The following is a 6000-nucleotide window of genomic DNA, read 5'->3' as shown; positions in this document are numbered from 1 at the left end:
CTTTACAGCGTTCGTGGTCAGGGGTCGACTGACGAACGCTGTAAATTTCAATGTGTAATAATCGCGAAAATCTAAGACAACATTATCATTCATATAATTTGCTCAGTATGTAATCTGTATGTCATAGATCCTATCTGTATATAAGAGTTTTCTTTATCGACTCATAAGTAGTGTAATACTCCAAATCATCTTTTCGAGAGAAAATAATTCTTAAGATCAATTATTGGACATAAGGCTGTGTATTATTGGACATTTAAGGAATATTTTTAAGTAATATACCTGCCAAGTTGGTTTGAAATTTGAATTAGCATTTTAAATATTTATGAGATAAATTACCGACCAGTTAATTTTAAGCTAATTACTGTTTTATAGAGCACTTTGAGCATTTTTCTGATGAAATAAACACCCAGTGATCTGAAGTGAATATACCTTGAAGCACAAATGCTTCGTCAAATAATTCACACAAGACAAATAAGATCATTATAATATTGTAAAATAAGAAACTTTAATCTTACGATAAATTAATATACCTAATTTATTATCCTGAAATTCACACTATCGATGGTCACATTACTTATCTGGGTGCCAGGGGAGATGGCTGGTCTGTTTGCGCATGCGCTTTCGAGGGCGACAACCAGACGAATTGGGCAACAAGAATACATTAAAAATGAGAGTAACATGTTAGTCTCGACTCTTGAACATCCATTCAAAGGCTGTCCAATTTTACTTGGAATAGGAACAAAGACTATTGTGTTTCCAAACTATATCTTTATAACATACAGATATAGTACTGTTCGGACTATCTAAGAATTTAGAGATTTTTGTTTGGTAATGACGAGGCGTGCTGAGGAATATATATTTTCGTTCACGGTGTTGCTGGCCCCGTCTTTATCTTGTCTAATCGACCCGTCCGAATTTTATCAATCTAAAATACAAAACGTTGTATATGCTTAAGGTTAAACAAATACATCGCATTGAAAACGCAGTATTTTAAATACTATTCTAATTATTATACATTATTGTATTAATGTTGAGTTTAGTAATCAATAATAATTTTGTATTAAACTTTTTATTGATTTAAAGAGACGCGTGATTGTTAATGGTTGATGACGTTACACTTTGAACAAATTCTCTCGTGATTTGTCACGTGCTATTGACGTCAAGCGATATCATTCATTTAAATTAACCTTTTTTATATAGCAGGTATCGATTAATTTGATTTTTTTATCTGATACAAGATAAGATATCTCTGTATCTTATTTCTAAGTGCCTGCCAATTTTTTATAATTTTACTAAGTTTACGATGGAATGAGTTATTGCTATCTAATTATTATCAGGCGTAATTTAATACTTGAGTTAAAGTTAATTGTAAGTTTGTTTTAGTTAGTTTCAAATTTAAACAACGGTCTTTGTTAAGAATATATAAAAAGTGAAGATGCTCCTTGACATGTTATGTTACTATGAGACGGCCATCTTCACCATGGGTGCAGCAGCTACGCAAAATAAATTATAGTGCACGAAGCTTGGTGCATGTGTCCTTTGTTATCTATTCTATATTATTATTATAAATGTGAAAATAACTCTGTTTGTCTGTCTGTCATTCTTTCACGGCCAAACCGTGGAACCGATACAATGTTTAATACAGTAACGATTGTCTTATTCGCTTAAAATATATACTCAGACCGATTAATCAAGTGGTCACCAGTATCTATTCTAGCATTCGTTATTTATTATGTAATATAAATCATTCGTTATATGTATGTTTCTTTGGCAACGAAATGTTAAGTATATTGTGCCTTTAACATTATATCTACATATCATTTTTGTTTTATGGTAAAATAGTTGATGAGTGGTACCTACTTATGCTTGCACATGCCCTCACCATTGGTGGTGAGGCTTGGGCCTTATGATATGTGTTATTACTATTTCTTTCCCACGTGACGTGTACCTAATATTAAAACAAAAACAACAACAGCCTTTAAATTCCTATTGGTGGGTTAAAGGGCTCCTCTCCCTTTGAGGAGAAGGTTTGCAACATATTCCACACACTCTGTTCCAATGCGGGTTGGTGGCATACACACACACATGTGGCAGAATTTCTATGAAATTTGTCATATACAGGTTTCCTCACGATGTTTTCCTTCACCGCTGAGCACGAGATGAATTATAAAGACAAATTAAGCACATGAATCAGCGGTGCTTGCCTGGGTTTGAACCCGCAATCATTGGTTAAGATGCACGCGTTCTAACCACTGGGCCATCTCGACTCGACTCGACCTAATATTAAGCACTCATTTTTTATATTGTTATCAGAGTTTGCTTAGTAATAATGAATGTGTTGTAATAACTATTATTATTACAATTTTTTATCGACTTACGATAAAAACATTTGCTATTGACATTATTGTATCGACCCATAACCGTTTTAAAGGAGATTATATTGACAATACGATGAATGTATTTATAATTGTTTGGTATTATATATTTAGCGTACAGAAGTGAAGTAGATTAAATAAAGATAAGAATATAAAATTATTTCACTATTTTCCTTAAGTAATTTAACTTAAAATAGTTCTTATTTCGAATGTATTTTAACTACTTTACTAATAAATTTATGACGATTTAATTTTTTTTTTATTATATTTTATTTGTTCTACCCAGTTGTAAGTATGTTATGAAAGCCGGGCCTGGTGTTATGTTATATTCATTTTAATCGAAGATTGCGGGTTGTAACCTACGCAGGCAACACGAGTTTTCATGCGTTTTATTTCGTTAGTCTCGTTCGTCCGAACGTACTGACTTGAGGATATCTTGAGGATATTATTCAATAAAAGCCTGTAAAATTTCCACTGCTGGGCGAAAGGCCTCCTCTTCCTTTGAGGAGAAAGTTTGGAACATATTTCACCGCGCTGTTCCAATACGATTTGGTGGATTACACATGTGGCAGAATTTCAATGAACTTTGACACATACTCGTACAGGTTTCCTTACGATGTTTTCCTTTACCACCGAGAACATGACTTATAAGCTCAAATTAATAATTCTTGAAACTTTTTACCGTTTATGTAAGTACCACCCATTTATCATATATTCTACCGTCAAGTAGCAAGGCTTATTATTTTTGTGTTCCGGTTTAATGGGTAAGTTAGCGTAACTACATTGTAATAAAACTACTTACATCACATTAATTTATATCACTATATTAATTTACCAATCGATACATATATTATTTATCCGCTTATTGTATATAATTATATGCTTTTACCGCCCATCCACGAATGTAACTTTCTTCTGCCCTGCCCGTTCAAAATCAACCGCCTTTTGTTTTTCTCGTGCCAGGCAGTACCAGCTCGCCGCACCACACCATGACAGGAATTGGCGGGAGTCCCACAATACGGTGTCGATAACCGAATCAATAATTATACTTATAAATGTTATTTCAATTAAAAACGTATTTAAAAATCGATGTCGTATTAAATATTATAATTTAAATTAAAATTATATAAGTACATTTTATATTATTTTAATTTAAATTATAATATTAATAATACAAAAATCATGACAATATGCAGTGCAGCATAACATAATTTGGTGGTGCACTAGTGGTATATAGCATGGTTAAAATTTCTAAAGTCATATCATCATGTATGCCATTTGCTCATCTTCATTCTATTTTCACTTCCGCGTCTATTCCATAAAAAAAAATTGCAAAGCTATTTATTCACCCGTTCTGTGCTAACGCGAACTATATGATTTGCGTAATTTTTTCAAATGCTTTTTTAATCTATTTTAGTTAAACACTAGTTTAAATATACACATTACTTCTTTTCGATTTTTTCATATTTGAAGTCGATCAACGCACCTGCAAGCCCCTCGATTTTGCAGATGTAAATGCGCGGTGGTAGTCACTTTTCATCAGGTGAGCCTCTTGCTCGTTTGCTACCTATAACATAAAAAGTTTGGAAACGAGAAATAACATCAAAAAAAGAAAGAATAACAATCATGCTTTTCAATTCCAATTTATGTGATTTACATGAAAGTTTAGTCTAAATACAAAATTTTACAAATGTTTGAGAGATAACCAGTTTGAAAGCTAGACTTTTTCAATTACTTTTCTATGTAAACATTTTAGGAATATTAAAAAATATGTACAATTGATAAAACTTGGCATAGCTTCTCAAACCGTCAGTGCGTCAATATGTGGTATTAAAATCACTATTTCACTTCATCTGCACATCTTCATCACACATATGTACATGCACATACTCACACACACACACACACACGGTCTGGGTTTTAGATTTATTAATTAAAATAATAGTAATTAGTCTTAAGAACTTATGACCTTTAGAATTGTAATAACGTTGGGAAGGAACTGACTTCAGAGACGTAACAAATGGTTAGCAAAAAAAGCATTTTTATTATTATTATTTTTATTATTATTAAAAACTTGTCACCGTTTGTGAGGTATGCGCTAAACGTCAAAAGTCATGGATTGAAATAAAATGCGAGTAAAAGTGAACTCATGGTCTTTAAGGTCAAAGCTAAGAGTGAGGTTAACTTTCCGGAAGTTCAATTAAATGGAACGGTACCGGAAAGGGTACGGAAATTTAAATACCTATGACACTTATGGACCTCTGACCTCAGAGCATGATAACATAGAACTGGAGCGAAGGACGCTGGCGATAAGGGCTAATATGATAGCCCGTAGGTTTGCACGATGCTCTAGGAATGTTAAAACTACTCTGTCCAAATCATACTATACTTCTTTCGTCGTGAAATATAACAATGCGCTTAGGATGCTGATGAAGTTGTCGCAATTCTAAATTGCACCGGGAAACCTCACGGAATATCAGATTGATGGTTTTTATGCCACGATGTGTAAATAATACGCAACTCTAGTGCGGAAAGTCAAATGGTATCACCAATATCATCCTTAGCATGATCGCTATTGCGTATAACAACCACGAACGAACGAACGTTCTGTGCAACGAAATGGCCCTGCTGTTATTATTAACCGTTTTTTTTATTTTATACTTATAAAGTAGTAAAGTAACAGCCTGTGCATTTCCCACTGCTGAGATAAGGCCTCCTCCTCCATTAAGGAGAGGGTTTGGAACGTATTCCGCCACGCTGTTCCAATGCGGGTTGGTGGAATGCGCATATGGCAGAATTTCGATGAAATTAGACACATGCAGGTTTCCTCACCGCCGCACACATGCAGTTTTCCTTCACCGCCGAGCACGAGATGAATTGTAAATACAAATTAAGCACATATTTATAGTGGTGCTTGCCTTGGTTTGAACCCGCAATCAACGGTTAAGATGCACGCGTTCTAACCATCTCAGCTCATTATTATATATTTACTTATGTATTATACTAGTTGTTGGCTGCAGCTTCGCTCGCGTTAAGAGGTTTATTTGTCATGTGATGGGCGAAAAAAGTAGCCATTTCCTTTCTTGGAGTTAAAATTTGCTTAATATCAAATGTAAAATTTGTACCAGCGAAGTGTTAACATTTAAGGAACGATATAACTTTGTGATAAAGTGTAATTGTTGTGGTTTGTTAAATTATGATATATATAATATATGAATTGTTTATTGTAATATTGCAATTATCAAGATACAATGTTAGAATTAAGATAATAGTTTTGATGCAAATATTAAATAATACAATATTACGATTTCTACATAAGTATGCTTTAATAGTTAAATAAATATTCTCTAATAACCTTAGAATATTACAAAGAAATAGAAGTTCTTTTTTTAAATATCCTGACGTTATGTATTAAGTACCATCAATAAGTCTAATACGGTATTTTTAATTCGTATTACAGTAAATAAAACATGAGGATTTAATGTTACTAATTCCTATTTAAATATATTATATGACAAAAATAAACACACAAGTAAATGTCAAACAAGTTTTCTTGTTTTTGTTTTTTAAGTTTAACATAACCGGTGTTGAAATTGGCCTAATGAACGTAAACTATGAATGTTTA

The sequence above is a fragment of the Vanessa cardui genome, chromosome 10, assembly GCF_905220365.1.
Source record: "Vanessa cardui chromosome 10, ilVanCard2.1, whole genome shotgun sequence".
Lineage (NCBI taxonomy): Eukaryota > Metazoa > Arthropoda > Insecta > Lepidoptera > Nymphalidae > Vanessa > Vanessa cardui.
This window is presented reverse-complemented; position numbering follows the sequence as displayed.